This window comes from Bufo gargarizans, chromosome 1 (genome assembly GCF_014858855.1).
Source record: "Bufo gargarizans isolate SCDJY-AF-19 chromosome 1, ASM1485885v1, whole genome shotgun sequence".
Classification (NCBI taxonomy): Eukaryota; Metazoa; Chordata; class Amphibia; order Anura; family Bufonidae; genus Bufo; species Bufo gargarizans.
In genome coordinates, this window is record NC_058080.1 from 14,294,628 (window position 1) to 14,316,564 (window position 21,937).

Consider the following 21,937-nt stretch of genomic DNA (forward strand, 5'->3'; position numbering starts at 1 on the left):
GGCATTTGCAGGTTTTAGGGAATATGCCCTCAAAGGGAGTCCAGTTTTGTTGAATACATCCTTGCCTTCATTGGCTACAGCCACTCGGAGCTCAAGCTGTCCCACAACACGGTGAAGTCGTACTTGTCGGGGGTGCAGCATTTCCTCTTTGTCAGTCATCCTGAACGGGCATCGGCGTTCTCTGTGCATGCTGTCAAAGCTACGTTGAGGGGTTTGAGCAGATGTGGACCAGGAGGCCAAGTACGCATACAAGCTGTTACTGGACTGCTTTTTCGTAACCTATCTGACATTCTGGATAGGAACCTTTCGGGTTTTGCCCAGCCTGGTGCTTAAATCCGCTGTTTATTTAGCCTTCTATGGTTTCTTGAGGCCTGGGGATAGTAGCAAGTTTCTCACAGTCAGCCAGTTGGTCCAGGGTCCCGAGGGTTACGTGCTGCTGCTGAGGACATCCAAGACCTCGCAGACAGGTCCCCCAGTCCCAACGTCCTAGTTCCCTATGTCTCATCGATTGTGCCCTGTCAGAGTTCTTCATCAGTTGGAGGTTCAGGCCAGATAGTCCACTATTGCCATTCGGGGTGGTACCGCTCGCTTCTCACCAGTTCATGTCTCACATACGCTCCTCAGTTGCCAGTTTGGGCGGCGACCCAGCTATGATCTCAGGACATCTATTCGTATAGGTGCAGCATCCACAGCCTACAAGAATCAGGTACCAGCGCATGCCATCCAGAAGTTGGGTCGTTGGCGCCCCTCGTGTTTTTAGCCGCTATATACCCTACCCCAAAACTAAGATGTCAATGGCTTTCCAAAGACTGGTTTTGTGATCTATGCTGTAATAATTACTCCTGCTACTCAGTATGTCTTTTGCCCTCTTTCAGGTGTCCCTACTACGGCGCGGTTGCGGCATAACTCTAACCGCTTAGGGGCAGGGTAGTCTCAGGTGGGACAGGGTGCATTCTCTTGGTTGCCACGACCACAAGTGTCAATTCGCATTCGTGATCGGTACCTTGTTGTGGTGAAGGGGCTTGCATATCACAATGAAGCGATCATCACCTCTATGAGTGTGTTGGCAATGTTGCCACACCCCAGATGATAAGGCCATTGCTTCATTATGATCAGACTAAAAGCGATCGGCTGGTAAATTTTTCATAGAAAAAAACATTATTATTTTTATTTAATTTTTTTAAGTTGTATGGGTTGGTTTTTAATACATAAAATAAAAAAAATCATAATGAAGTCTCTTAATAGTTTATTAGAAATAATGCAGACAATTTAAAAAATCCCCATCAATCCCAATACAAAGCAAGTACAAAGCTCAGAACTAAATTATTTCAGGATGTCGTTAATTCGACAATGATTAATAAATTCAACACACGTCCCCGGATAGGGGACGTAACAGGGATTAAACTGATGAGAATAGTACTACAGAAAATACCACTCATATTAGGTGTGACAGTAAATTGCACGGCGCAGGCGCAGTGACCGTGGATTCAAACAAAGGGGAGGGAGCCAGCAATTTTTTAACCATCTCCCCATTCGAAAAATCAATTCAATTCACCTTTCCGGGACCCTTGGTGTTGTACGTGGCTGGGTGGAGCAAGAAACCTTCAATGACATCAACGGGACATGGCTAGCTTGGTATCCAACCTTGTACAAATGGGAAGTTTGCTATTGGGCAAATGGACTGTTTTCGGTTGTTTGCGGTGCATTAAAAGGGGAGTTTGGTCTGTCAATGTCTGTGAAGCGGGCGTAACCCTTACACTACCTGATTAATACAGCATCATACCTGATCGTATACACACACTGGATGTTTTAAACCACGTTGTTCCAAAAAAATGTAGGATTGTTAGGTGATTTATGCCCTTTATGGATTAAAATCCAACTCTGCGTCAACTATGTAATTTTCCATGGGAGTTTTGCCATGGATCCCCCTCCGGCATGCCACAGTCCAGGTGTTAGTCCCCTTGAAACAACTTTTCCATCACTACTGTGGCTAGAAAGAGTCCCTGTGGGTTTTAAAATTCGCCTGCCTATTGAAGTCAATGGCGGTTCGCCCGGTTCACCCGTTCGCGAACATTTGCGGAAATTCGCGTTCTCCGTTCGCGAACGGAAAATTTTATGTTTGCGACATCCCTACAGATAGAGCAAGTAATGCAATATACCACATAGTTCGTGTTGCAATTTACATATCGTTTGTTATTAAAAGAATTGTGAGTTGCTGTTGAAACAACTGCTGAACCTATTTTAATGTAATTGCAGCACGTACAGATGCGGTTGCCGCATTTAAATGTGCTTTTACGTCTCAACCAAGCACTTTTTTACTGGTGTCACTATCCGTGAAAAGACTTGGGCTAATTTTTGGCGCAATAGTCGGTGCGCGACGTGCAATGCGTCTGACACCTGCTGAGCTGATGTCAGACCACTGTTCGTCACAATTTAGAACAGATAGGTGTTTAGTAACTATGGCGCAAATTTGTGAAAATTCCAAACTATAGTTGGTGACGAAACAGGGAACATTTTTAGCGGCTGCATTGGTTTGTCTATTTATACATGAAGGTAGGTCGGGTTGTGCTTTGTCTGGAAAAAACAAGCCTGTCTCTGGGTCTATTTAATGTGTTGGCCCTAGCTCGATCTAAGGTCCAAGGAGGGTACCTGCGCTCCGCAAGTCTCATGGCCACTGTCTCCATCTCCATTTTTAATTTGTCATCTTTAGAGCAATTTCTTTTGGCCCGAATAAATTCCCCTTTAGCGATATTACGGACCACATGTGGAGGATGGCAAGATGTGGCCATGAGAGTTACCTGACGTGTCCTTGCGATAGGTGCTAGAGTGGACTTGATGAGTCGCAGAGTCACCCTCCAAAGAGAGATCAAGAAAGGCAATGGTGGTAATGCCATGTGAAATAGTGAATTTTAGACAGCAATGGTTATTATTGAGAAAGGTCCCAAAAGATGGCACGGCCGCAGAATCGCCTGACCACACGAACAGCAGGTCATCGATATAGCGACCGTACCATCTCAGGGAGCCGCTCCAAGGGTTATCTGCTAAAAATAAAAAGTGACATTCCCACCATGCCATATAAATGTTTGCCATGGAGGGCGAACATTTCGCCCCCATGGAAACTCCTGTCAATTGCAAGAAGTAACGTTGTGAGAATATAAAGACATTATGTTTTAGCAGAAAGAGCACAACTTTACAAACAAAAACCTGGAAGGTAGGAGAAAAGTCAGGATAGACATTCAAAAACCAAGCTAAGGAGACCATAGCCAAATTGTGAGGGATGACCGTATATATAGGGATGTAACATCCGCTGTGATCCAAGAGAAGTGCTTTTCCTATTTAAAATCATAAAATGCTTGCAGCACTGCTCTAGTATCCTGCAGATAGCCAGGTATGGATTGTACCAGCGGCTGGAGGATACTCTCCACCCAGGCGGACAATCTCTCTGTGAAGGAGCCTATGCCAGCAACTATGGGCCTCATGGCTGGAGGAAAACCTCCCTTATGAATTTTTGGTAGGGAATGGAAAATTGGAACCACTAGATGTTGGATAAATATATATTCCAGTTGTTTTTGGTTAATGAAACCATGTTCCAAGCCATGAGTCAATAGTTGCAGCATCTCCTGTTGATTTGTGTGTCCACTCCTGCTAATCCAAACCATCTGCGAGTGCTAGGAAGTTCAGCTATTTAAGTATGTAGCCATTCAGCAACCAATGTGTCATGAATAAGGATCAGTATTAGAGCATCCGAAACATGTAGACCTGCTTGCCGTATTGGATTGTTTTTTTATCCTGTGTCATTTTGGAATAAAGAACAACGTCCTTTTTTGGAAAGCTGGACATCCCGTCTTATTTTTATACAGTTTGCAACTGGTGCCCCTTCCAAGCACCGTCCGTGCTTCCACTGCAAGACTGACCAGGTGAGCGCCGCCTACCGAACTTTTATACTTTCATCACTTGGAAACTTGGCGTGTCGCTCCCTGGTCTTATGTTCTGAATATATATTCCTACACTGCAGCTTATATATTTCCAACGGCTGCATCGTATTGTATAGCTGAATGTGAATCACTCATCTCTTCATATTATAGATGACTGCAACGAACGTCTTAAGAAAATGGATGCAATCTTCAACAGCAAAGACAAGGATCCCCATGACACTTTAGAACTTAAAATTCAGATGACCTCCCTGGAGAAATTATTAATATAAGAAATGCAAACCTGGTGGGACTTAACCTCGCTCCAACGTTATATTGAGAAAAATATGATTCCTCGTGGACTCAGATTACGTAAAAAACCCACTACTCTTTACTCTGATGGCTTTGTATCCCAGTGGCACGACATTTTATCTGATTGCTCCATCAAACTTATGGGCCTGATAGTGTCACATGAGGAAGAAGCCCTTTGTAATCTAAGGGAAGAAATTAAGGCCACGCAAGAGTTAATCATACCCTTCTCACATTTGGATATCTTCAAAGAAATGAACGCTGGTTTACACGATAACCTTAAAAAAATGGAAGAGAGCCTCATGACAGTCAAGCAAGGAAAATTTGCCCGCGATCTTCAAGACTATAAAGGCAACACAGTGTACAATTGGTCTGAAAATAGGGCCAACACGCCGCGCTCAATTATGCGCAAAAATTATTGCGGCAAAAAATGAAGAGCTCCCAAGGTTGCCTTTAGCTCTACAGATCCGGAGTCATCCGATCTCCCGAATGCCCGGGTGGGCGAAATACAGCAGGCCACACACAGCGCTTCCTGTGAACCAGATTTTTCACAAGCAAGAAAGTAAAAAAAACGCAAGGCCGGGCGCAAGCACGCCAGCAACCAATCACTACCCTTCACGCAGCAGGAGACCATGAGTACATCCCAAGTGGTGAACATATCTTCGCGATGTCTAAGTCAATAACAAATAAATATTCTGTCTAGAGGTCTCTCCTTCTCTCCAACTCACCATTTCAATCTGTACCACACCATTCTTGACATCAATAGACTGGCTCGTAATCTTACTCTGAAAAAACACTTTCATCAATCGGATCCATCCAAATGTGAGGATCCCAGGGGGGCCACACCACATGAAAATGACTCAACCAGCACGCACAGCACCTCGGCTTTTTCCTTTGAGGAACTTTCCAATCTTTCTTATATGCAGCAATGCCGTCCCTTACAGAATGAAGAAGAAGAAAATAATAATTTTTACACACGATTTTGTTACATCTAACCGTGACTTCTATCCTGTGCAGTCACGGTCTCCTGTGTTAGATCGTTTCCAGGAACTTGTAGAAAGGGACTTGGTCACCTTAAATGATAAAGTGTCCTCACAGGATAATGCTCAGAAATGTGACAATTTGTCTTACAAAGAAAATAGGGCTCTTAAAGAGCAGATGCTTCTGAAGGATATTGTCATTAAACAGGCGGACAAGGGTGGGGCTGTGGTGGTCCTAGATAGTTACATTTACAAAAAGCAAAACCTCGCTATGTTAGAGGATAATAGTACCTACCTTGAGCTCGACCACAACCCCACCCCCACCTATCAACAGGAGATGCTGCGACTATTGACTCATGGTTTGGAACATGGTTTCATTAACCAAAAACAACTGGACTATATATTTATCCAACATCCAGTGGTTCCAATTTTCCATTCCCTACCAAAAAAAGGGAGGTTTTCCTCCAGCCACGAGGTCCATAGTCGCTGGCATAGGCTCCTTCACAGAGAGATTGTCCGCCTGCGTGGACCGTATCCTCCAGCCGCTGGTACAATCCATACCTGGCTATCTGCAGGATACTAGAGCAGTGCTGCAAGCATTTTATGATTTTAAATGGGAACAGCACTTCTCTTGGATCACAGCGGATGTTACATCCCTATATATACGGTCATCCCTCACAATTTGGCTATGGTCTCCTTAGCTTGGTTTTTGAATGTCTATTCAGATTTTTCTCCTACCTTCCAGGATTTTGTTTGTCGGGTTGTGCTCTTTCTGCTAAAACATAATGTCTTTATGTTCTCGCAACGTTACTTCTTGCAATTGACAGGAGTTTCCATGGGGGCGAAATGTTCGCCCTCCATGGCAAACATTTATATGGCATGGTGGAAATGTCACATTATTTTTTTAGCAGATAACCCTTGGAGCGGCTCCCTGAGATGGTACGGTCGCTATATCAATGACCTGCTGTTCGTGTGGTCAGGCGATTCTGCGGCCGTGCCATCTTTTGGGACGTTTCTCAATAATAACAATTGCTGTCTAAAATTCACTATTTCACATGGCATTACCACCATTGCCTTTCTTGATCTCTCTTTGGAGGGTGACTGCGACTTATCAAGTTCACTCTAGCACCTATCGCAAGGACACATCAGGTAACTCTCATGGCCTCATCTTGCCATCCTCCACATGTGGTCCGTAATATCCCTAAAGGGGAATTTATTCGGGCCAAAAGAAATTGTTCTAAAGATGACAAATTAAAAATGGAGATGGAGATAGTGGCCATGAGACTTGCGGAGCGCAGGTACCCTCCTTGGACCTTAGATCGAGCTAGGGCCAACACATTAAATAGACCCAGAGACAGGCTTGTTTTTCCGGACAAAGCACAACCCGACCTACCTTCATGTATAAATAGACAAACCAATGCAGCCGCTAAAAATGTTCCCTGTTTCGTCACCAACTATAGTTTGGAATTTTCACAAATTTGCGCCATAGTTACTAAACACCTATCTGTTCTAAATTGTGACGAACAGTGGTCTGACATCAGCTCAGCAGGTGTCAGATGCATTGCACGTCGCGCACCGACTATTGCGAAAAAAATTAGCCCAAGTCTTTTCACTGATAGTGACACCAGTAAAAAAGAAAAAAGTGCTTGGTTGAGACGTAAAAGCACATTTAAATGCGGCCACCGCATCTGTACGTGCTGCAATTACATTAAAACAGGTTCAGCAGTTGTTTCAACAGCAACTCACAATTTCTTTAATAACAAACAATATGTAAATTGCAACACGAACTATGTGGTATATTGCATTACTTGCTCTATATGTAGTCTGCAATATATTGGATGCACAACCAATAGTTTATAAGTCTGAATTTGTAAACACCTCTCAGACATCCCACATACCAAAGTTAGAAATGTTTCAGCGGCCAGTCTACATTTCGCGGTCTCTCATCAGGGAGACACCGCAGGTTTTCAGGTTCAGGCCCTGGAAAGCGTTAATCCTCCTGCTAGAGGTGGTGACTACAAGCGAAAGCTCCTTAACAGGGAGTCCTACTGGATTTTTTGTATGGGTTCCCGAGTCCCAGCAGGGTTAAATCGCAAACATGATTTAATCCTGCAATACTGATCTTTGCTCAGATATACTTTTAAAACAGTTTATGTGTTTTTTGACATATCCAACTTTTTATTTCTATATGTATCTTTGCCCTTATACTCACATGGCATTTGGATAGTAGGCGGAACCCAATTTGTGTGTCCACTGCTGCTTATCCAAACCATCTGCGAGTGCTAGGAAGTTCAGCTATTTAAGTATGTAGCCATTCAGCAACCAATGTGTCATGAATAAGGATCAGTATTAGAGCATCCGAAACATGTAGACCTGCTTGCCGTGTTGGATTGTTTTTTATCCTGTGTCATTTTGGAATAAAGAACAATGTCTTTTTTGGAAAGCTGGACATCCCGTCTTATTTTTATACAGTTTGCAACTGGTGCCCCTTCCAAGCACCGTCCGTGCTTCCACTGCAAGACTGACCAGGTGAGCGCCGCCTACTGAACTTTTATACTTTTGTGCTTTCATCATCCGGTATGTAATAGATGGAATAACAGGGAGAACTTTATCCAGCACCAGGTCAAGTCACAATATTTCCCAATATTTCATTAGAGCCGACCTCATCTATTTCCACTCAGAGTTGTATGTTGATATAAATCGTACCTTGTCATCTTGAACGGTGTCTTGTTTGTGACGAGATTAAAGAAGATCATCTCTTTTTGTAATCTTTGCTTTATTGTATCCTTGGCATACATGACTTGGAGTAGCCTCTTGATTGAAATCGATGACAGAGATCCGCAGATTGTACTTCAGATAATTTTTATGTGGAGCAAATTTGTTTTAGTCGCAAAAATTTACTATATGGTATATTGGAAATGAGATTACACGAATGGCATGAATTAGCATCTAATAACGCATTAGTGGACGTTTCCTTCCTATAAAAATTGGTGGAAACTCTTCCCTCATCATTAACCGAGATCCAACATCGAGAAAGTCCAAATTATATTTTTCAACCCTATGGGTTAATTTGATGTTAAGGAGATTCCTATTCAGCGACTCTATTAACTGGCCGAGCCCAGCCTGTGGACCCTGCCACACAATGAAAATGAGAGTTTGAGGGTTAAAAGGGATCCAAATGGAACGGGTGTCCATGGGACCCGAGGTAACTGGAGGCGCCAGGTGATGGAGGGGGTGAGGGTGAGGGGGGGGGGCTGCTCACAGGGTCAGCCCTGCAGAAGAGTCCGCAGGTAAATGTAGATAAAAAAGGTGGGAGGGGGGGTAGGGTGTGCGTACACTCCCAGTCCTTCTCCAAGTGGACCCTGGAAAAAGCGCCAATCAAACTAGCGGGTGATGGAAAAAAAGGAAGGTGGGGGTAGGCTAGGTCACAGATGGTGGCAGGATGGGTTGTGGACATTAAAGGGCACTGAAAAACAATAAGAGGCAATAAAAGAAAATTATTACTAAACAAATATTAATCAGCAATAATAAAGCCGTTAAAAAATGGTGTGTATTTAAAAACATGAGTGGGAGACAGGAAGGGGGGGAGTGATAAAAAATTAAAAGTATTGGAATTAAAAATAAAATGTAATGTGTTATGCTTAAAATCTTTTTGTGTTGCACTGAATAAGCTAAAAATCGCCGCCTGAGTGGCGAATAGATGTACAGGTGAATACACATTGGTGTAAGTCTGCACCATAGGATGTTACTCACTTCATGGGGGGGGGGGTTACTCGGATAAGCATAATACACTGGTAAACCAATAGCCCCCCCAGCCAGGTTTGCCTCTAGATGGTGAAAGATGAAGGCATCTTTCACCATCTAGAGGCGAACCTGGCTGGAGGGGTATTGGTTTACCAGTGTATTATACTTATCCGAGTAACCCCCCCCCGTGAAGTGAGTAACATCTTATGGTGCAGACTTACACAAGTAGAATAAATGAGCTTTTTAGAGACTATGCTAGGTCCTTAGGTGTAGTGATGAGCAGCAGGGGCAATATTCGAATTTGCGATATTTCGCGAATATTTGGGCGAATATTCGCCATATATTCGCGAATTTGCGAATTCATGATCTCCAAGCATTATTTTCTTGATAGCGAAAATTCGCATAAAATTCGCATAAAATTTTTTGCATAAAAATTCGCATGAACTGGTATTTTCACAAAAATCAAATATTCATAATTACGAATATATTTTGCGATATTCGAAATATTCGCGAATTCTCGAAGTGACGATATTCGCGATTAAATTTCGCAATTCGAATATTCGTGATCAACACTACTTAGGTGTAACCACAATCTTAAGTGTAACTTCCTTCGCTGGCAGAAGTCCCACCAACATATCAGAGTCCTCAAGTATTTCAGCCAAAAGAAACAAACTAGCTGAACAACTTACTGTCAAGAGAGCAGAAATTGAGATGGAAGCTGCCATCGAGGCACAGCGCCATCAAATGGAAGTTGAAATGGAAGCATAGCGCCATTAAATGGAAACTGAAATGGAAGCACAGCGCCAACAGATGAAAAGTCTGGAAAGGCAAAAAAAAGTTAAGATCATAGAAGCCAGACTCAGAGTACACATAGAGGATATGAATCAGAGTAGTCATGGGTTCAAATCTGTACTAAGTGAAGAGACAGACTTGTCCTTTCATTCTCCCGGGAGTATGTAGGAAAGTAGATCTCCAGCACTTAGTGAGGAAATAAGTCATTATCCTTCCATCCTTGCTCAGAAAGACAAAGAGAGGCCTAGTCCAGTGTCAGGAAAAGGGTGTGTGAATTTACTTTCTAATTCTACCAGAAAAGATAAAGAAAGGGACTTACCTAATTCAGAAAAAAGTTAGCAAATAGAACTGGATGATTCTATTCCTAGATGTCACGGCAATGCTCAGGAGAGTGTTACAACCATTTTCCAAGCAAGACAACAGAGAACAGTCCTATCTAGACTTCCCTTTCTGGAACCTACTGTATTTTCAGGAGACGTACTAAAGTTCATAGAGTGGAAGGCAGGTTTTGAGATGATCATTGAGCATCATTGCTTCAGTCCAATTGACAAGTTATTCTACCTTCAGGGATATGTTGGTGGAGAGGCCAAGGAAGTTCTTGAAGGTAACTTCTATAGAAAAGACAAAAAAGCCTACAAGCAAGCTTAGCAAAAATGTAATGCAAGATATGCTCATCCTTTCTTAGTACAAAGAGCCTTTAGAGAGAAACTGAATAACTGGCCTAAAATAGGTCCTAATAAAACATTTCAGACTCCAAAAGTATGGTGACACCCTGCAAGCATGCAGCAATGCCATCCCACATTTTTAAGGACTGAAAGTACTGAACGACTATCTAGAAAACCACAGGATGCTAACTAAGCTACCTGAAGAAGTGGCTTCTAAATGGAATGGCTATGTGACTAAACAGTTAGATCTAGGTAAGAACTTCGCAAGTTTTAAAGATTTCTCTGAGTTCGTCAATAAAGAAGCACAGATAGCATGAAATCCAGTAACATCATCTTACGCCTTAAAATGCTTCGAAGAAAGGCCTGTGAGAGCAATAAGATGCGCAAGAGCAACTAGCTTTGCAACCAACACAGAAGCTAAAGGTCCAGATACCTACAAGAGCAATTTCAAAGTCACTACTAGGATCAGTAGAGAGACAGAACTGACAAATCTTCAGACTACCTTCAAATGTATGTTCTGTGGAGAGAACCACTCCATACACAAGTGTCAACAATTGAAGGAGAAGTTCCCAGAAGAAAATAAAAAAATTGTACTAGATAACCAACTGTGTTACGGATGTCTAAGAAAAGGCCATGTTACTAAGGAGTGTAAGAAAAAGGCCACATGCAAAGTTTGCAAATGACGCTATCCTACACCACTACATGAAGAACGTCCAAAGAAAGATAACTCTTCAATACCTAAAGATACTGAGGAAGGAAAGAACGTATCGGTATTCTCTTGCAGAGTGTGGGAAGGACAAAGCAACGGCACATCAATGGTTGTTCCTGTGTGCGTTTCAAATCCTAAAAGGAGGAACAAGAAGATATATGCCTATGCGCTACTGGATGCCCAGAGTGATGTCACCTTCATTGATCAAGAAATCTGCAAGAAATTACAATTGGCTACAGAACCAGTGAAGCTCAAACTCACCACAATGAAGGGGAGAGACACATTAATAAACAGTCAAAGGGTCAAAGGACTGAGAGTTGGAAGACTTCATTTAAATTTCACATTTGATCTACCTCCAGCTTATACAAAAGACAATATACCTCTAGATCGAGATTGCATACCTACCTATGAATGGGAGCACCTATCTGTCATATCTTATGAAATGTCCCCGCTGAAGGAGTTTGTGTTGGACTGTTGATAGGCTACGATTGTCCCGAAGCCTTGGTACCACGAAAGGTAATCACAGGAGGAAAGGGTGAACCCTACGCTGTTCAAACTGATCTAGGATGGGGTGTTGTTGGAGGAAAACAGCAGATCACAAACTCAAGACAGGTGAAAGGATTTTGTCATCGAATATCTGTCCAAGAGTTACCAACTGTAAGTCCAGCAAAAGTAATCAAGATCCTTGAATCCGACTTTGCAGACATAAGTTCTAAAGAAAAGAGTGTATCCCAAGAAGACATAAAGTTCATACACACTCTAGAAAAAAGTATTCAGCAGAATCAACAAGGTCATCTTGAAATGCCCTTACCTTTTAGAGAATGACCTCGTCTGCCAAATAACAGAAATCTTGCCCTAGCAAGATTGAAATGTTTGAAGAAAAGGATGGGAAGAGATCCCAAACTGAAGAATGATTATTTGAAATTCGTGGAAGGCATCCTTGAAGAAGGACATGCAGAGAAAGTTAATAATCAGCCTAAAGAAGGAGAAGTGTGGTACATACCACATCTAGGTGTTTACCACTCAAAGAAACCAGATAAGATTAGAGTGGTATTTAATGGCTCAGCAAAGTACGATGGTGTTGCATTGAACGATCATCTACTAAAAGGACCAAATCTTACAAACACTCTGCCTGGACTACTCTGTAGATTCAGAAAGTATCCCATAGCAGTCATGTGTTACATTGAAAATATGTTCCACCAGTTTCATGTGAAGAATGAAGATAGAGACTTCCTGAGTTTTCTATGGTGGGAGGACAGAGATACAGATTCAGAGCCAGCAGAATACAGAATAAAAGTACACTTGTTTGAAGCAGCATCGTCTCCAGGTTGTGCCAATTATGGTATGAAGTACCTGGTCAATCAGAATGAAAAGGATTTCTCATGAGCAGAAAATATTCTGAAGAAAAACTTTTATGTAGATGATGGTCTTATAAGTCTAGAGTCCACAGAATCTGCAATCAAACTAGTGAAACAAAGCCAAGAGTTATGCGCAAGAGGAAACCTGCGCCTTCACAAATTTTTCTCAAACAACAAAGAGCTACTGAAATCCATCAGTGACTCTGAACGTGCATCAACAATGAAGAATGTAGATCTCAATTATGATTATCTTTCAGTCCAGAACATACTTGGATTGGGATGGAATGTAGAGAATGACAGGTTCTTCTTTGAAGTATCTATTGAAGAGAAAATTGCAACTAGACATACCATTCTTTCCGCAGTGGCTTCTATATTTGATCCATTGGGATTCTTGGCCCCAGTAATCCTCAGAGCAAAATAAATACTACAAGAATTATGCAGACAAACCCATACCTGAAAATTTAAGGCCAAGGTGGGAGAGTTGGATAGGAGACTCAAAACTTGACAAAAAAGGAAAACGTCTCACTACTCCACTCAAGTTGGAACTTTCTATACAGAAGTTATTTGTTCTACTTGAGAGTGATAAAAGACACTTGGAAGTTGAGAACCTGATGGAAAATTCCTCAAATTCATGTTTAAGTCCTACCACTAAGAACATAGAATTATAGGTAATTTTGGTGGGAATGTAGCTGGCCAGCTAGGCCTGTCCTAGGTTGCTAATATATCTTATATGTTTATACAGCTAAACCTGCCAATAACCTTAATATAGTTCCTATGTTTGTGTGTTAAAGAAAAGGGCAGAGTTATTTACAGTGACTTCATGTTTAAAGTCATATACTGTAACTGTTATATATATTGTGTTCACAGAAGCAGAAAAGAAAATATGCCTTTTAAGATTCATTATATAATGTGAGGTAAGCACAATGACATAGCAGAAACAACAGAAATCATAGAGTTAAACTGTTGTTGCTGGGCAGGAGTCTAGACCAATCCTAGCTAGCCTCACATGGCCCAGAAGTTTTGACCAATTACAGCCAACCTCACACACAGCTTGTGTGGGAAATTCCCCTAGCAGGAGCTGCCGGAATCATTATTCACCAGAGAGCGGAGCTGAACAGACACACACTCCACTAAGAGCTGTGTTTTATGGAAGCAAGAGGCCAAAATAGGTATTTAAAACAGTTATATAATGTTCCTACTATTAATATAGTGATTAGAACTGTATACTTTATGTATGTTTACTTACAGTTCCACCATACAAACAATCTACTGATTCATACAATCCAAACAAATTGCATACAAATGCGAACTGCTCATATCAGATCATAAGCAATTGTATAGCGCAAACTGCAAACCAAATAGAGCAAGTGAACTATTGGTTAATCTCAGATATACTTCTCAGAGAGATCATAAAGTGCTTAAATAACTTGAAGTGAGAGTACAGATATCAAGAGAGAAATATACCCACCATTTTATGTTGAATGACAAGATTGAACAGTTGAACCACCATCTTAGGCTACTTTCACATTAGCGTTCGGGGCTCCGCTTGTGAGTTCCGTTTGAAGGCTCTCACAAGCGGCCCTGAACGCATCTGTACTGCCCTAATGCATTCTGAGTGGATGCGGATCCGCTCAGAATGCATCAGTCTGGCAGCGTTTGGCCTCCGCTCCGCTCAGCAGGCGGACACCTGAACGCTGCTTGCAGCGTTCGGGTATCCGCCTGGCCATGCGGAGGCAAACGGATCCGTCCAGACTTACAATGTAAGTCAATGGGGACGGATCCGTTTGAAGTTGACACAATATGGCTCAATTTTCAAACGGATCCGTCCCCCATTGACTTTCAATGTAAAGTCTGGACGGATCCGTCTGAGCTACTTTCACACTTACAATTTTTTCTAAAATATAATGCAGACGGATCCATTCTGAACGGATCCCACGTCTGTGCAGACCCCAGACGGATCCGCTCTGAACGCAAGTGTGAAAGTAGCCTTATGCATACCGCCATATTATGATACTTTATTCAACACGTGTTTTGTACTTGGACTATCTGCTGCGGAGGCGGCAGTGTTATATATGAAGAAAATTTGAAGTTAATAAAGAAGTTATTTCAAGCCTACTGCTTCCATAGAACTGCGCTAGAGGAATTAGAGTAATAGACAGTATGGTTAGAGACATCAAAAGGCACTTCATTGTGCTGCACCTGCCACAACCCCTGAAGGTCATTTTAAGAATCTGGTCAAGCCTATTGGGTCAACCAATGCGCCTTCAGTTTTTCAATACTTCGTTAATGACATCTTTCATCCTCTGGTGGGGAGGTTTGTTGTGGTATATCTGGATGATATACTAATTTATTCTCCTGATATGAAGACCCATCAGGATCATGTGAGACAGGTGTTACAGATCCTAAGAGAGAATAAATTAAATGCTAAGATGGAGAAATGTGTATTTGCAGTTCAGGGAGTGCAATTCCTGGGTTATCTACTCTCATCCTCAGGTTTTCGGATGGATCCTGAGAAGGTCCATGCTGTGCTGGACTGGGATCGTTCCGAAAATTTGAAAGCCCTTATGCGTTTTTTGGAGTTTACTAACTACTATCGTAAATTCATTTTTAAACTACTCGACTGTGGTTAAACCTTTAACGGACATGACTAGGAAAGGTTCGGTATCTCAGTCTGGTCGGATGCGGCATTACATCCGACACCTAGGGAGCAGATCCACTGTCAATATATCTCGTAGATTCTGGTGGCCAGGTTTACGCAAGTGTGTTGAGGACTATGTGTCAGCTTGCAGTACTTGTGCACATGCTAAGGTGCCACATACCCGGCCTTCCGGATCTTTACTTCCGCTCCCCATTCCTTCTAGACCATGGGCTCATTTATCCATGGATTTTATCACAGATTTACCTAATTCTTTGGGGAAAACTGTAATTCTGGTGGTTGTTGATCACTTTAGTAAGATGGTGCACTTTATAGCTTTACCAGGTCTTCCCAATGCTAAAACTACATGGTATTACCTTTGATGTGGTGTCAGATAGAGGGACTCAGTTTGTTTCCAATTTCTGGAAGGCTGTACTCATCTGGGGTTACAATTGTCCTTCTCTTCGGCCTTTCACCCTTAGTCGAATGGACAGACTGAACGCAGGAACCAGAATTTGGAGACTTACTTGAGATGTTTTATCTCATAGAATCAAGAGTAGTGGTATTCATTCTTGTCTTTGGCCGAATTTGCCATAAACAACCGTAGACAGGAATCTACTCCTAAGTCGCCGTTTTTTTTGGGCATATGGGTTCCACCCTCAATGTGGCAGATTTTCTGCCACTGTGACTTCTGGTATACCTGAAGAGGAAAGATTTTCTTCTTCTTTGTCAGCTATTTGGTGAAAAATTCAAAATAATCTGAAAAAGTTGGGCAAGAAGTATAAACGTATGGCTGACAAGAGACGTATGAATGGTCCGGACCTGAGAGTGGGTGATTCTGTGTGGCTATCCACAAGAAACTTTAAGTTGAAAATACCTTCTTGGAAGTTGGGTCCAAGGTTTATTGGTCCGTATAAGATCACTGCCATTGTTAACCCGGTAGCCTTTCTTCTTGAGCTCCCCCAAGCTTTGAAAATTCATAATGTGTTCCATAAGTCGTTGTTGAAGAGTTATGTTGAACCTATTGATGTCACCACCAGATCTTTGAGAAGTTCTGATAGACGTTCTTCAGTACCTCCTGCATGATCTTCTTTTGTTTTGCTTTTGTTTTGACATCTCTCCTCCCTCTCCCAGCTGTCATCTATTAGCAGTGATTGCCTCCCTATATATCTCCTCCCCATACTGCCTCACCTTGCGGTTTATACAACTTCCTGGAGTGTGCTCATGCTGCAAGCTGCAACTGATGCTTCTACAGATAAGTCTGTTCATTTATTTATGTTTTCCTGTTGCCTTGATTCTAGGTGACCCTGACTCCCTCTGTATTAAGTGTAGGGAGCCGGTGGTCGTGTCCCCTCACTATTATAGGGTGTTCAGGTGTCATACAGTGGAGGCACGAGGGCATGCAATTATCTATCATAGAGATCTTTGCATGGGCTGAGAAGACAGGGAGAGCTTCAGGGCTTTAATAGGGGTCACCTTTTTGTTCGGATCAAGCCAGTCGGATCCTTATTTGTAACTTCTTGTTTTCTGTTACACCATCCATGACATTATAAACCGCCAAAACCGTCCTAAGCATGGATCCGGTTTCAGCCTTGATTGACCGCATGCAGGGTCTTTCACTGGAGGTCGCAGAGCTCCGTAAAACTGTATCTCAGTTTCAGGTGACCGGTTCTGCTTGCGTTCATGGAGTTTGTTCTGAGCCTTAGATCTCGCTTCCGGATACCTTCTCTGGGGGTAGTGAGAATTTTGTTCGTTTTAGAGAGGCTTGCAAACTCCATTTTCGCCTACTTCCCCATTCCTCTGGTGATGAGGAGCAGAGGGTGGGGATCATCATCTCACTGCTCAGGGATAACGCTCAGTCTTGGGCCTTTTCGCTGCCAGTGGGGGCACGGCCCCTCCGATCAGTGGATGAATTTTTTGTAGCCCTGGGTCAGATATATGATGATCCGGATCGTATTGCTCTGGCTGAATCTAAATTGCGTCTTTTATGCCAGGGTAAACAGTCCGCAGAGATATACTGTTCAGAATTTCGGAGATGGGCAGCTGATACTGGTTGGAATGATGCTGCACTCCGAAGTCAATTTTGCCATGGTCTTTCAGAGGGATTGAAAGATGCATTTGCCTTTCATGAGAGACCTACCTCCTTGGAGTCTGCCATGTCTCGGGCCGTTCGTATTGACAGGCATCTTAGAGAGAGAGGAGAGATCACTCCTTCCTGTCATACTCAGTCCAAGGACAGTGTGGCGGTCTCATTCAGTGCGCAGGGGTCTCAGTCTCTCTCAATCCCCTCTGAGCAGGAGCCCATGCAGCTGGGTTTGCTTGCCTCTGACAATAGAGGATTCAGCTCTCAGAGGAGGGTTTGTTTCTGTTGTGGAGGTATAAATCATTTGGCAAATGTTTGTCCCTCTAGGAGATTCAGGCAGTTTTTTGAGAGTAATAAAGAAACAAAAAGAAAAAAATCCTCTAAAAACGTTCCATCTGTTACTATTGGCAAGGTTGATGCGGAAATTGAAGGTTTTCCGTTTGCTTGTAGTTCCCGTTTTGTCCTACCTGCCAGGGTGGCGCTAGAGAGCAAGAACATTCTTTGTGAGATTTTTGTAGATAGTGGAGCAGCTGTCAATCTCATTGATAATCAATTTGCTATAACACATGGTTTCCAGGTATGCACTTTGGGAAAGGATATACCTGTTTTTGCTATTGATTCCGCTCCACTTTCTCAAAATCGTTAAAGGGCATAGTTCACAATATCCGTTTGATTGTGAGTGATACTCATGTTGAGGATGTGTCATGTTTCGTCCTAAGCGGGTTGCCTACTCCTCTAGTGTTGGGGCTACCCTGGCTCACTAAACATAACCCCACCATTGATTGGCAAGCGAGGCAAATAAATGGTTGGAGTGACTTTTGCAGAGAGAATTGCCTCACGACATCTGTTTCAGAGGTTTCTACTAAGACTGTACCATCTTTTCTCTCTGAATTTTCGGATGTGTTTTCTGAGAGTGGTGTTCAGGAGCTGCCCCCTCACAGGGAGTACGATTGCCCTATTAATCTCATCCCAGGCGCCAAGCTGCCTAAATCTCGTTTATACAATCTCTCCCAACCTGAAAGGGTCGCTATGCGTGCTTATATCTCTGAGAGCCTGAGAAAGGGACACATACGACCCTCGAAGTCACCTGTTGCCGCTGTTTTTTCTTTGTTAAGAAAAAAGATGGTCTTTAAGACCATGTCTGGATTTTAGGGAGCTGAACAGTATCACAATTCGTGACCCTTATCCGCTTCCTCTGATCCCGGACCTGTTTAACCAGATTGTTGGGGCTAAAGTTTTTTCCAAGTTGGATCTAAGAGGGACATACAACCTGGTCAGGGTCAGAGAAGGAGACGAATGGAAGACGGCCTTCAATACCCCTGAGGGCCATTTTGAGAATTTGGTTATGCCTTTTGGTTTGATGAATGCTCCAGCCGTCTTTCAGCATTTTGTGAACAGCATTTTTTATCATTTAATGGGGAAATTTGTACTAGTGTATCTAGATGACATTTGATTTTTTTCTCCTGATTTCAAAACTCATAAGGACCACCTACGTCAGGTCTTGCTCATTCTGCGGGAGAATAAATTGTACGCTAAACTGGAAAAATGTGTGTTTGCGGTTCCAGAAATTCAATTTCTGGGGTTTCTTCTCTCCGCTTCTGGTTTTCGCATGGACCCCGAGAAGGTCCGCGCTGTGCTTGAGTGGGAGCTTCCTGAGAATCAGAAGGCGCTGATGCGCTTTTTGGGTTTTGCCAATTATTACAGGAAGTTATTTTGAATTATTCCTCTGTTGTTAAACCACTCACTGATATGACTAGAAAGGGGGTAGATTTTTCCTCCTGGTCGGTAGAGGCGCGTAAGGGCCTTTCTAGTATCAAGGAGAGTTTTGCTTCCGCTCCCATCTTGGTACAACCTGATATTTCTCTGCCCTTCATAGTTGAGGTGGACGCTTCTGAGGTGGGTGTGGGTGCGGTCTTGTCTCAGGGTCCCTCTCCTGCCAAATGGCGACCGTGTGCCTTTTTCTCGAAGAAACTCTCCTCCGCAGAGAGAAATTACGATGTGGGAGATAGGGAGTTGTTGGCCATCAAGTTAGCTTTTGAGGAATGGCGCCATTGGCTAGAGGGAGCCAGACACCCTATTACCGTGTTTACCGACCATAAGAATCTGGCCTACTTGGAGTCAGCCAAGCGTCTGAACCCGAGACAGGCCAGATGGTCTTTGTTCTTTTCAAGGTTTAATTTTGTTGTCACGTTCCGCCCTGGGGTTAAGAATGTGAAGGCGGATGCCCTGTCACGTTGTTTCCGGGAGGGGGGAACTTTGAAGACCCGGGTCCCATTTTGGCTGAAGGGGTGGTTGTGTCTGCTCTTTATCCTGAATTGGAGGCAGAGGTTCAGGCAGCCCAGGCAGAGGCTCCTGATCTTTGTCCTCCTGGGAGGTTGTTTGTGCCTCTCGCTTTGCGACACAAGGTTTTTAAGGAGCACCACGATACTGTCCTTGCTGAGCACCCGGGGGGTAGAGCCACAGTGGATCTCATTGCTCGGAGATTCTGGTGGCCGGCGCTTCAGAAGTCAGTTGAGGGTTTTGTGGCAGCCTGCGAGACCTGCGCTCGTGCCAAAGTCCCTCATTCACAGCCATCGGGTCCTCTCCTTCCGTTACCCATTCCTTCCCATCCTTGGACACATCTGTCCATGGATTTTATTACGGACCTGCCTCATTCCTCGGGGAAGACTGTGATTCTGGTGGTGGTGGATCGTTTTATCAAAATGGTGCATTTTGTTCCTTTTCCTGGCTTGCCCAATGCTAAAACGCTGGCGCAGGCATTTATTGATCACATTGTCAAACTGCATGGTATCCCTTCAGACATAGTCTCTGATAGGGGCACGCAGTTTGTTTCCAGATTCTGGAAGGCCTTCTGTTCTCGCTTGGGGGTTCGGTTGTCATTCTCTTCTGCTTTCCACCCGCAGTCGAATGGCCAGACAGAGCGCGTCAATCAGAATCTGGAGACATATCTGCGTTGTTTTGTGGCGGAGAATCAGGAGGATTGGTGTTCTTTTCTCTCCCTTGCTGAGTTTGCTTTAAATAACCGTCGTCAGGAGTCCTCTGATAAGTCACCATTTTTTGGTGCATATGGGTTTCATCCGCAGTTTGGGACATTCTCTGGAGAGGGGGCTTCTGGTTTACCTGATGAGGAGAGATTCTCCTCGTCTTTGTCATCTATTTGGCAAAAGATTCAGGATAATCTAAAGAGCATGAGTGAGAGATATAAGCGTGTGGCGGATAAGAGACGTGTGCCTGGTCCGGACCTGAATGTTGGTGATCTGGTATGGTTGTCTACTAAGAATATCAAATTGAAGGTTCCCTCCTGGAAGTTGGGTCCTAAGTTTATTGGGCCTTACAAAATCTTGTCCGTCATCAATCCCGTTGCCTACCGTCTTGATCTTCCTCAGACTTGGAAGATCCATAATGTTTTTCACAAGTCCCTATTAAAACCTTATGTCCAACCCACTGTACCCTCCTCTTTGCCTCCTCCTCCGATTGTGGTTGATGGTAATCTTGAATTTCAGGTCTCTAGGATTGTGGACTCTCGTATTGTCCGCGGTTCTCTTCAGTACCTCGTTCATTGGGAGGGTTATGGTCCTGAGGAGAGGATGTGGGTTCCAGTGGCGGACATTAAGGCCACTCGTCTTCTCAGGGCATTCCATAGGTCCCATCCTGAGAAGGTGGGCTCTGAGGGTCCGGAGTCCACTCGTAGAGGGAGGGGTACTGTCACCACCAGATCTTTGAGAAGTTCTGATAGACGTTCTTCAGTACCTCCTGCATGATCTTCTTTTGTTTTGCTTTCGTTTTGACATTTCTCCTCCCTCTCCCAGCTGTCATCTATTAGCAGTGATTGCCTCCCTATATACAGTACAGACCAAACGTTTGGACACACCTTCTCATTCAAAGAGTTTTCTTTATTTTCATGACTATGAAAATTGTAGATTGACACTGAAGGCATCAAAACTATGAATTAACACATGAGGAATTATATACATAACAAAAAAGTGTGAAACAACTGAAAATATGTCATATTCTAGGTTCTTCAAAGTAGCCACCTTTTGCTTTGATTACTGCTTTGCACACTCTTGGCATTCTCTTGATGAGCTTCAAGAGGTAGTCACCTGAAATGGTCTTCCAACAGTCTTGAAGGAGTTCACAGAGATGCTTAGCACTTGTTGGCCATTTTGCCTTCACTCTGCGGTCCAGCTCACCCCAATCCATGACAAGAGTAATAGTCAGGTATATGCAAGCCATCAATCTATCCATGAGACAGATGACAATCTTAGTTAGCATATCTTACAATGGCAGCCTTGAGCACTACAAGACTTTCCAAACCAGCTCTCATCTGACTCAAAGTTACTTCAGATCTGTGAGATGGCTTGGGTAGACCTGCGCACCTAGATCAATATCATTAGGGAGACAAAAAGTTTTCTGATTGTCCTAACATAAGAATCTGCCTTGTTTTTTTTTAAAAACAATTTGCATGGAAAAATTCACGATCTACACTACTCGTGAACAGTGCAATCTATTGGTTTCATAGTCTTATGACAAGACTATTACTGTATAGAAAGGTTATTAAATATTATGTTAGGACAATTAAACCAATAGATTGCCCTGTTCATGAGTTGTTTATATCGTGAATTTTTCCATGCAAATGTTTTTTTTAGTTGAAAAACAAGGCAAATTCTTATGTTAGGACAATCAGAAAACTTTTTGTCTCCCTAATTGGGATGAGCGAACCCGAACTGTATAGTTCGGGTTCGTACTGGATT